This window comes from Jaculus jaculus, chromosome 12 (genome assembly GCF_020740685.1).
Source record: "Jaculus jaculus isolate mJacJac1 chromosome 12, mJacJac1.mat.Y.cur, whole genome shotgun sequence".
NCBI lineage: Eukaryota > Metazoa > Chordata > Mammalia > Rodentia > Dipodidae > Jaculus > Jaculus jaculus.
Window position 1 is genome coordinate 83,381,221 of NC_059113.1, and position 12,636 is coordinate 83,393,856.

At 36.7% G+C, this 12,636-nt stretch overlaps 1 pseudogene; it reads left to right on the plus strand.

Moving 5' to 3' along the window:
* Nucleotides 1-11,857: 11,857 nt before the first annotated feature.
* Nucleotides 11,858-12,319, plus strand: LOC101605023 (annotated as a pseudogene).
* Nucleotides 12,320-12,636: the final 317 nt, after the last annotated feature.

The window sequence follows — 12,636 nt, forward strand, 5'->3', positions numbered from 1 at the left end:
AATTCAATTATATCTTATAATAATAATTCATTTTAAAATGATTGACTTCTTTTCTTTAATTTTTTTTTATTAATTAGTTTTGGATTCAGCAAATACAGTCAGTTTGGTACCATTAGTAGGCTTATCCATGACCTCCCCCTCCCATTAGTCTCCTCCTTGTTGATGTAAATGGGTCATGCATTGTGGAGTTAGCCCACAGATATGGGTAAGATAAATGTCTCTGCATATCATGACCCAACATGTGGCTCTGACATTCTTTCCATCCCCTCTTCTGTAAAATTTCCCTGAGCCATGCTGGGTTCATTTTTGGTCTGCTTCATTGATGAGGTATTGGAGGCCTCTGGGTCTCTGGCTCTTTGATTTGGTAGGAGTTGATTTTTCTCTGTGTTGATCTCCTTCACCTTTATGTGGTATCTGGTTCACCAGGAAAACAGCACCCTTGCTTGTTTCGCCAATTTTTCTTAGTTTCAACTGGGTCGCTTTTGAGGTATGATGGGGTGGCTCTCTCCTTAGGATATACAATTATCTGAAAAAAAGAAGCAGATTCTCTAATGGACAGTAAGTTAGCACTATGACAATTGAGATAACCCTTACTTTTTTGTAGAGAATTTAATAAGTGTAGGCCCTCTTGTAGCCCATGATTGATGGTAGCTTGAAAATGGACAGTGGGCTTATGTTTGGATATGGTTCTGACTTGTTTTCCAGCTCCAGCTATGGGTCCTGTACCACTGAGGGGATCAGTTAGCCAAATAAAGAGCAGTTGGTTCCCCACCATGGCTGTGTGCCACTATTGCACTTGTGTGGGCATCACAACAGGTTATTTGCTAAGTAGGTTAGACCATGAGTTGCTTGGACAGATATTGGTCATTTTCCCCCAGTCACCCATGTAGCTCCTTCTGGCACTAGGTGTGCTGACTGACTTGGGACTGACTCTCTTCCAACTTCCAGCCATGCCATTCCATTTTATGTGTCAACCACATAAGGTGTCTTCAGCAGTAAGGCCTTACCACTTACCTTTGATGGGTCATCAAGCACTCTGACAGAACTCCCAATACCAGTATGTGGCTTTCATCCACAATGAGCTTTTGATCAGAGAGACCTACAAGGGTTCCTAAAATTATTCACTTCTAATACAGGAGTAATATACTTATTTATATATTATTCAGAAAACATGTTATAAGCAGGCATAATGTTAAATCCTGATTTAATAGAACTCAAAAAATGTTGTATGTCTAGTTCACTAGTTTTGTTTAAAATTAGAATATATTTTTTCATGAATTGAAGTCTTTTTAATGCTTTTATTAGAACCAAAAATTAGCATTGAAATTTCTGTATATAGATATATATATATATTATTTAATTGCATTTGTGTACACAGATAATAAACTATATTTATGGGAATTTTGTATCAGAATAGAATTGAGAAGAAAAAGAAACATGCCTTTTGAAGTTAAACCAAAACAAAGTTAACCTGTCAGAGGACTATATACCAAGTATAATCAAATCCCTTCAGACAAGACAAAAGTAAAAACTAAATAATTTTTTTAAAAGATGGCATTTAAGTTAAATACTATTACCAGAAAGAGTATTTAATGAAAATACTGAATCAAAAATAAGTTGGCTTAAGGGTGGTAAAATGTCTAAGATAAGTTAAGGATTGTAACTTTGGTGTATATTATTTCATACAAATCATATAAATGGTACTGCCTGTTCTTGCAAAAACAGTAAGTAATACATACAAAAACAGTATTTTCAACAAAGACAATATCTATCTACAATCATACATATCTTATGTAGATGATTCACACTTCAAAGAAATTATTGCAAATAATATGAATCAATTTGCTTCAGACAGAATAATTCACAACTAGAGAGGATTTTCTGAAGCTGCTGTTTTAAACATGCATTTTACAAATAAATACACACTTAAAAGTTTACCTATAAAAATCATATTCAAAGATGAAGTAGATTACCTTATGACGTGTGGCATGTCATGAATCTCCCACAATTCTTCCACATAGAATAGGGTACTGTTTCTTTTAAGTAGCTATAACCATCATTATTTATCAGATGAATGAAATACAAAGAGAAGCTGGCTTCCAGGTATAAGACACTCTTCATATTCATTATTGTATAGATTACAGACATGATTGATATTTAAAGAAAATCTTAAAGATTTGTTCAACAGGGAAACTCAAGAATTGTGAGGTTACAAAATGTGCATAATCAGTTTATGGATAATTTTATGGGAAGTTTAAATTATAGGTGTTCCATAACATGAATTAAAAAAAAATCTTTAATGGGACCCAAGCATAACTGAGAACAAAATCATCCCAAAAGGTAACTGGGATTACACCAGGTCAGTACTCAATAAACCTGTTATATGGGCCTGAACCAGAAGTGCTAATTGCACCTTCCATATCAGGATGAATTATATATTAAATATGATGGATGGTCAGATTTGCCATTAGTACATAAGCTGTATTTTGTTCTTATTATTTGTTTCTTCTTGATTTATAGTCACTTTGTTTCCTCTTCTATTATGCATTAGGGAAGGGTCTCACCTGGTCACAAGCTGACTTGGAACCCTCTACAGACCAGAATCTTAACCTCCTTGTTGTCAGGATTAAGGCAGTGGGTGGGGCACCACACACTCTAAGGAACAGACAGAGGATCTGGCTGTCATAATACCTACTGTTGAATAAATACTCTGTGCTATTTTTCATTGAAAGTATACATTGTTTAGTTAAATTTTAGATTTTATCTGTATTTTGTTCCATTCAGCCTACTTGAATACTCTCATAATAGGTATACCCAACATCTAGAGTCAATCTTGTAGATACTCAGAGTCCTGAGAGCCATACCCAGCGCCTTAAGCTCCTACCCTGAAGATATACACCATGAGATTGATTGATACATCTTGTAATGCCCAGCTAAATAGGAAAGCCAATGATTAAATAATCAAGGATGCAAAAATATATACATTATAACACAAGAACACAAAAAATCAAGACAATATAAATCCATGAAAAAGTATTAATGCATTGGAATTGTCCTCCAGTGAGAATGAGTTAGAGGAAATGCCTGAGAAAGATTTCAAAGGGATGATTATAAATATGATCAAAGAACTCAAAGAAGAAATCAAGGAAGCAAAGAAGATACAGAATGCCAATTTAATGAAATAAGGAGGTCAATACCAGACATAAATAAGGAAATAGAAATAATAAAGAAAAACCAATTAGAATTACTAGCAATAAATAACACAGTTAATGACATTAAAAAAAAAAAAAAAACTCTGTAGAAAATCTCATCAGTAGAATAGATGAAGAAGAGGACAGGATATCTAAACTAGAAGACCAGGTGGCAGATCTAATACTCTAATACAGTCCAACAAAGAGAAAGACAAACTAATAGAAAAGTATTAGTGGGAATTTCAAGATATTTGGGACACTATGAAAACATTAAACATAAGAATGCAGGGCATAGTAGAAGGAGAAGAATTTCACTCTAAAGGCATAGTAGGCATCTTCAACAATACCATAGAAGAAAACTTCCCCCAAATTGGGAAAGAGGTCCCAATGCAGATATAGGAATCCTTTAGAACACCAGCCAGACAAAACGTGGAAAGAACCTCTCCTTGCCACATTATAATCAAACTACCATACACATAAACCGAAGAAAAAATATTGAAAGCAGTCAGACAGAAAAATCCACTTACCTACTAAGGCAAGACTTTCAGGATTACAGCAGATTACTCAACATAAACCATAAAAGCCAGAAGGGCGTGGAGTGATGTACTCCAAGTTCTGAAAGATAACAACTGTCAACCAAGGTTACTTTATCCTGCAAAGCTATCCAATCAAATAGATGGAGAAATAAGGCCATTCCACAACAAAAGCAAGCTAAAGGAGTATTTGAAGACAAAACCAGCTCTACAGAAAATACTTGAAAGCATCCTCCAGGCTGAAGAAAAAGAAAAGCACACATATAAGTAACCAGGAAAAAACAAACAATACTCAAATACTAGATAACACAAGAAAGCAAAGGTACAACTGGAAGAACTACAAAAAAAAAAAAAAAAGGCAAAAGTGAATACATACCTTTCAATAGTATCTCTTAATATCAATGGCCTCAATGCCCAACCAAGAGACATAGGTTTGCAGACCGGGTTAAAAAGAAGGATCCTTCAATTTGTTGCCTCGAAGAAACCCACCTTTCTATGAAGGATGGACACTATCTTAGGGTGAAAGGTTGGAAAACGGTGTTTCAAGCAAATGGACCTAGAAAACAATCAGGGGTTGTTATCCTAATATCTGACAAGGTAGACATTCTTTATGGAAATAAAAAAATAATCCAAATATTAATTTGGAATCACAAAAAAAACCTAGAATATCTAAAACAATACTGATCAATAGAAATAAAGCTGGTGGTATCACCATACCTGATTTTAACCTATACTACAAAACCATAGTAACAAAAACAGCATGGTACTGGCACAAAAGCAGACATGTGGATCAATGGAACAGAATAGAGGACCCAGATTTAATTCCAAGTAGCTATATCCACCTGATATTCGATAAAAATGTCAGAAATACTCATTGGAGAAAAGACAGCCTCTTCAGTAAATGGTGTTGGGAAAACTGGATATGTATTTGTAGAAAGATGGAAATAGACCCTTCTCTCTCTTCAAGCACAAGAATTAAGTCCAAATGGATTAAAGACCTTAACATCAGACCTGAAACTCTGAAACTGCTAGAGGAAAAAGTAGGGGAAACCATTCAACATTTTGGTCTTGGCAAAGAATTGCTGAATATAACTCCAATTGCTCAGGCAATAAAACCACAGGTTAACCACTGGGACCTCATGAAATTACAATGATTTTGTACTTCAAAGGACACTGTGAATAAAGCAAAGAATGGGGAAAAAAAGCCTTTGCCAGCTATATATCTATTAGAGGATTAATATCTAGGATATACAAGGAACTCAAAAAGTTAAATAATAAGAAAGCAAGCAAGCCAATTAAAAAATGGGCTATGAAGCTAAATAGAGAGTTCTGAGAAGAAGTATGGATGGCGTATATAAAAAAATGTTCTACATCCCTAGTCATCAGGGAAATGCAGATTAAACTACATTGAGGTTCCACCTCACTCCTGTCAGATTGGCTATCATCATGAAAACAAATGATCATAAATGATGGTGGGGATGTGTTAAAAGAGGAACCTTTCTACACTGTTGTTGGGAATACAGTTTGGTCCAGCCATTGTGGAAATCAGTTTGGAAGTTTTTAAACAGCTAAGAATTAATCTAGCATATAACCCCACTATAGCACTCCTAGGCATATATCCTAAGGACTCATCTCATTTCCTTAAAAGTACATGCTCAGCCATGTTTATTATCACTCAATTCACAATAGCTGGGAAATGGAACCAGCCTAGATGTCCTTCAACTGATGAGTAGATAATGAAGATATGGCACATTTATACAATAGAGTTCTACTCAGCAGTAAAGAAAAAAAAAATGAAGTTATGAAATTTGCAGGAAAATGGATGGGTCTGGAGAGGATTATACTAAGTGAGGTAACTCAGGCCCAGAAAGCCAAGCACCGCATATTCTCTCTCATATGTGGATCCTAGCTATAGATGATTGGGCTTCTGTGTGAGAAGGAAGAAAAACTCAGTAGCAGAGGCCAGCAAGATAAAAAAGAGATATAAAGGGAAGAGAAAGGAAGGAAGGAAGGTAATTAATAGGTTGGTATTTTATAAACATACGTAGAAGCCTAGATTAATGGGGTTGAAAAGGCCCAAAGTGAGGTCAAGGGAAGAGATGGTAAAGGAAAGGAGGAGGGAGGGCTAATCAAAATCTAAGAGGATATAAACTGCTTGGATCTCCATGCTTGGTATAGGCCTATTTAAGTGATTAATCTCATCTTGATTTAATTTAGGTAGGTCATATAAACTCAGGAGCCGTAGGTCATTGCTAGAAAATTTTCAGTGCCAGGGATGGGATACCTTCCAGTGAGCTGTTGGCCAGGGAGGTCCCTGATGCCCCCAAAACATTACAGGCCTTTGCTGAGACCCTTGGTTTCCCACCAGGAATAGATGGTAAGACCCTATTGCTGAAGACTCCACATACTTGGGCTGCATTGCTACTGAGAAATCCTGCTGGTACTGAGCTGATAACCTCCTCCATGTAGACCAGCTGACAGAAAGCTGGAAGAAGCCATTCTACATGCAGTTCAATGGGAGAAAGAGATACCACCAGTGAAGACACTCAACAATGGATACTGCAAGCCCTATAATTTGCCACCGTGGTCAAATGAGCCAATGGGTGCAATAGTGGCATGTCTATCATGGTGGAAACCAACTGCCCTCCAATTGGAATGGAGGCCTGCTCCATGGGAGGGAATATATCCCTGATACTGAAAACTTAAAACAGGGATAGCCATGAGCCTCAGGGGTGTAACATCTGCTGATGTCTGGATAAATGTATATACTATGCTTATCAAACTGCCCAGTAAGCACTTTTCTTAATATTCATACCCTTATATTAATGCTACTCTCATTTTGGGTAGAGAATCTTCTCCTTTCAGATGGAAGTGACCTTGAGATGACTCAGAAGGTATCATAGTGCTGGAAGTAAGTGACTGGAGTACTGAGTAACATCTCGATCACACCTTCTAAGGCTCAGGGTCTAATGCGGAAGAGGGGATGGAAAGAATGTAAGAGCCAAAGGAAGGGTAGGACTCCTTACAACTTGCTCTCTCCAGACATAAAATGGCCTGGATATCCATGACCTCATAGTGGCTGACACTACCTACACAAAACCATCATAAGAGGAGAAAAAGATCATGGCACCAAAATAAAAAAGAGATTTATTGAGATGAGGAGGGGATATGATGGAGAATGGAATTTCAAAGGGGAAAGTCGGAGGAGGGAAGGCATTACCATGGGTTATTTTTTATAATCATGTAAAATGTTAATAAAAATTGTGAAAAAAATAAAATATGAAAATGAAAGAAAAAAAAGGAATTGAACTTGGAAATTCATAAATAAGTGCTTAATATATGGCTCAGTGGTTAAGGCATTTGCCTGCAAACCCTAATGACCCAGGTTTGATTCCCTAGTACCCACGTTAAGCCAGATGCACAAGGTGGCATATGCATCTGAAGTACGTTTGCAATGGCTGGAAGCGCTGGTGTGCTCTGTCTCTCTTCTTTCTTTGCTTCTAAGAAGATAAATAAAATTCTTTAAAAAAAAATCTTTACTTTGAAGTACCCATCTGCACAAAGATACTGTCAACTTAGTATAACAGGAGTTTTGGGGTTCCTTGCTAATACGTCAATATTTCAATGAACCAACAAATTTTGGGTAGCCTGGATTATTGTCTTATGAGTTTCAAAATAAATAAATCCATAGACCAAAACCATTCACTGAATGTCAGAGTAGGAAGCAGTGTCTGACATGTTCTGAATTCTGCTTGCATAGGTCTTATAAGTCAGATGAGATTTTAGCAGAGTTTTGAATATATGCACAACATTTAACCTTGAAAATGAATCACCATGGGCTATTTTAAGGATGTCAAAAGCTACACAATATTGTATAATTGCTTTTCTCATCATTTGAACCACAGAAATAAGAAGGCAGATTTCCTCAGACGTGTCATTTAAAGCTTTTGGGGTATACTTAGTGAAAGGCTTAAGCTGTTAAATGACATGTTCTAGGCCAATAGATAGAATGAAAATAGAAAATAAATGATCATACCAATTAAAAATGCTTCTGCTTCATCAATGTTTTAATACAGGCAAATTGGATAGGTACTCTAATGTTTTACTTGTTTCCTTTGCATCTAAGGAAATCTCAGAGTGCACCTTTCAATCCATGCTGAGGGTAGCCAGAGGCAAATGTCAGAACCACAGAGCCACTGGGTGCCATTAGGGGTTGCCCAACATACTTATCACCTCTGGGCCCATTCAGTAGCAAACCATTCTGATAGTTGGACAGTAATAATGTTTTGGCATAAGTCTAATGGGACTCATCATTGTTCGCTGATAGGAGGTTCTTTATACTTGAGTGACCTTTGGTTAGGGTAATCACATATATGTTACCCATATTTGGAAATTAAAATCCTGATATATATGATTGTTTTTCCTTATCATAGAGCTAGAATTACTAGAGATGGGGACAATGTGATTTACAATTTAATTGGTTTCCCATTTTAGAAAGCTCTTTGTGTTCACTATTTATATCTGAAAGACAATAGACTATCCATATAATATTTGTGGCATTTCATTTTTGGTTACACTTTTCTCTCTGAATACTTATAACCAAGCAGGTAGGTGACATTTACTTCAATACATAGTTCTGGAGGTCTTAAAACACTATAGTGACTGAGGAGGCACACTATGTCTTCCTCGGCTTTGGAGTCATCTCCCAGGACTAGTCTGAGCCATCCTGACCAGTTAAGTGGATTTTGGTTTTTTGTAAAGCTTGTGGAACATTTATTTTGTTTTTACTCTCTTCTTGTAGATTATATGCTAATTTTTGTGTCTTCATGTTCTCCCTGATCAAGAAGACAAATCACTTACCAGAGGGCCAGTTTAGAACAGCTTAGCTCTGATATAACCCTTGACAAATCTGTTTTGAAAGAGAAAAAACACTTAGAAAACCTTGTTCTTGGCTTGATCTTAAATAGCAATTAATCTGTTGTACATTAGAGATTTTAATTATCATGCAGCAATTTTATGTTTTACCCATAACTTAAAAAAGGTAAAGCTTAGGCAGGCTATACCAAAATATTTATATATAACTGGAGGACAAATGCCATAAGGTATGATATTAAATTAGTTAAGCCTAAATGCTAAAACCTTATGATGAGTATTTGATAGAATAAGTCTGAATAAGATAGGGTCTAGGGCTACAGAGATGGCTTAGCAGGTAAGGTGCTTGTTTGCAAAGCAGAGGAGCCAAGTTTGGTTCCCTAGGATCCATATAAGCCAGATGCACAAGGTGGTGCATGTGTCTGGACTTTGTAGAAGCTGGAGACCCTGGTGTGCCTATTCTCTCTCCCTCCCTCTCTCTGTCTATTTCTCTCTCTCAAATTAATAAAATTAAATGAATAAATAAACATAATCTGTCTTTAAAGACACAATGCTATTAGATATTATAACCTTATCTAAGGAAATTAAGCAGTAATAAATATGATAACCTTTACTTTGAGACTAAGTTTCTCCAATAATCAATAATTAAAACCTTGACAAATTAAGGAACTTAGTTACTTTGGCAGAGTATCTTAAAGCCATTTTTTTGTTGGTGTGTTTGTTTTCTAATAACAATTAAACCTTGATCAAGCTGGCATCAATGAACTGCTAATAAGTGAAGCTTAAATTTAAGATTCAATTTCCCCAATATTTAAAACTTTGACAAGTTGAAGAATATAGTTAACTTCACTGAGTACCTTAAAAGTCAATTTTCATAACCATTAAGCATGCACAAATTAATATTAATAAGCTAAAAAATTAACCTCTACATTAAGTGAACATGTTTTACAGTGTAAATGTTTTACTTATTTGACCCAACTCTTTGTTGAAAATTTTTAAAGTCTTTGTTAGAGCTAAATTTTGGAATAAAGAAACATTTGAGTTTATGATGTTATCTATGATAGTAGTAACCATGGAGGAAAATTATCCCATCTTAAAGGAAGGGAGAAAGAACAGAAGAATCTATGGTCAGAATATTCCTCATTCTATACCACATTTTCCAGTGGACGTGGGCATCCCTCCAGAATCTGATTTGGGGGAGGAAAATAGGGTTTTCCATCTCCTACCTATAGGACCCAGGAACCATACCCCCTCTCCCATATCAAGGGGTTACAGACTGAGACCTATGTGCCTCTTGGAGCAAAGGAGGTCTAGCTAGGATGCCCATGCTCATCCTACCCAGCCAGCCTGCACAGGGAATTCCTCTTAGTCATCCCCCAGACCTGTAAGCTGCACACCTTGGTTTGTGTCTCCCAACAGCAATGGTAGTCATAAATGTAGGTATTTTTGCTTCACCATTGGCTTGATGCCCTACCTACGTGTCTTGGGACCTCTTTCCCACCTCCCCTCTGTAGGAGCCTGGGCTTTGGTTGCCCCTTGGTCTGTGTATGTTGCAGGATGGGATTAAGCCTCTGACATGATTTCGTTTATGTTCCAGGTGTTTTATGAATTTAATCATCTGATGTCTTTAGGAAGAGCTCTGTAGTAATATCTGCTTTTAGTCTTGTGTATGCTCAGGCAAGCCAGATGGTTGTCTTACTTAGGGAGTTTGTAACTTGATCAAATGCCTTTACTAAGTTTACCTATTTGTCTCTTCTGCCTAGTAAGAAATTCTGACAGAGGTGACTTTAGATGATTAGGGTAAGGGGAACTATAGAAAGAACCAAAGCTATATGCTTCTTTTCACTCTCTTTTTCCTTGTCAAAGGCAATTGGCTATTTTGTTTCCAGATGTGGTCTGGAGGATGTATGGCTTAAGCCTACTTGGGGTCTGAGATCAAGGAGGTGACAACACTTTTCCCAGAGTCCAGCTTACCATGAATTTAAATATGATCTTATAGTCTACCAACTAGAAGCAAGGGCAAGAGGAAATGACAGAGTAGAGAGCTAAGCATCCTGGCATTCCTTGTTCTACTCCGAGACTATCTGTTTGTTTTTACCTATGGAATTTAAAATAAATGAGAACTTTACCCCTTTGTGATGCAAGTTGACAGGGTCTCACCTGTGTCTAACCTGGTTAGACTTTTTCCAGAGACTATGAATTATACCTATGCTTATGACCTTGGGAAGATACCAACATTTTTTTTTTTAACCTGTGTCTAACTTAAGCTGAATTTAAATTATTTGTCATTAAGTCTGTGTCCCTATGTGAAAATTTTAGAGCATCTTTAATGTAAACAGTTAAGAACCCTTAAATTTAGGCATTGTGTTTACTCTGATAAAGTATTTACGTGTAGGAGGGCCTGAGTTAGACTCTCAACCCTGTAAGGAAAATGTAGTTAGGTCCTGAAATCTCTTTTGTTGTTGTGTTGAAAATACAGTTTTTCTAGTTACTAATTCTTAGTGATGCTGTAATAAACTCTTTATCTCATTATTTGTTACTGCATGAAGTAAACTGTTTAGAAACTATTCCTTGAGATACCTAAAGTATGTACATATTCCAGAATTAATAATTCACATAATAATTATATGTAAAGAAACACAACATGTTAGAGAAAAATTTGATAGTAATTGTGAGGGGAAATACTTCAAAACTATAGAGTCAAGAATTAAGTTCAAATTTTGGTACACAAAATTAACTAGTAATGTAGGATTGAATCATTATATATCAGATGTTTCTGGTATGAAATTAAAGCAATATTCTCTTACAGAGTTGGTATGACAAATTCATTATGATTTGTTTCATAAATTGCCTGATAAATGTGGCCCAATTAAAGAAGATCACTGTAAAGTTGTAAAGTGAGAAACTCTGGAATTAGCAATGCAGTTAAAGAACACTTACAGAGGGAACTCAGCCAAAGTTCAATGACAAATTTCTCATGAAAAAGGGATCTACCTAATGTAAAAATGTCATTATCCTATTGAATTATGATAATAAAAAAATAACTAATAAATAAGCATTTTTTTCAATTTTGAACATAATATCTAGTTGTCTATCTGCACTAGAAGTAGCATTACAAATTTAAGTTTAGGACTCATAAAATAGTGAGCTTTAAAAGTGTCTAATGAGGCGAGCTGCCGCGGACGCTACTGCCCAGCTGCAGGGGACCAGCGGCGCGGACGCAGCGAGCAGGCTCTGCGTGCCTGCGGGAGAGAGCCCACCATGGCAGATGAGATTGATTTCACCACGGGAGATGCTGCGGCTTCCAGCACTTACCCGATGCAGTGCTCGGCCCTGCGCAAAAATGGCTTCGTGGTGCTCAAAGGATGACCGTGCAAAATAGTGGAGATGTCAATTTCCAAAATTGGAAAGCATGGGCATGCCAAGGTACACCTTGTTGGAATTGATATTTTCACAGGCAAAAAATATGAATATATTTGTCCTTCTACTCACAACATGGATGTTCCAAATATAAAGAGAAATGACTATCGACTTATATGCATTCAGGACGGTTACCTTTCCCTGCTGACGGAAACTGGGGAAGTTCGTGAGGATCTTAAGCTGCCAGAAGGTGAACTGGGCAAAGAAATAGAAGGAAAATACAATGCAGGTGAAGATGTGCAGGTGTCTGTCATGTGTGCCATGAGTGAAGGGTGTGCTGTAGCCACAAAGCCCTGTAAATAAACGGGGGTGTCGGGCCTGAGCAAACTGTTTAGGCCTGGTTCAAGTGCAGACCAATAGTTTGGTTCTCAGTTGTCACCAAAGCTATGGCCTTCATAAGCAACCTCATGTTTTTGTTTTTGTTTTTGTTTTTTTTTTGTTTGTTTGTTTGGGTTTTTTTGCTTGTTTGTTTGTGTTGTTTTGAAATTGTGCTGGGTTAGTTTTGCAGGCAGTTGGTAACTTAAAAAAAATAAAACGTTCAATTTTATAAGTAACATTCCTGTGGTTTTCATTATGTGAGTGGAAGAAACAGACACAAGAGCTTCCACACACGTCACTTG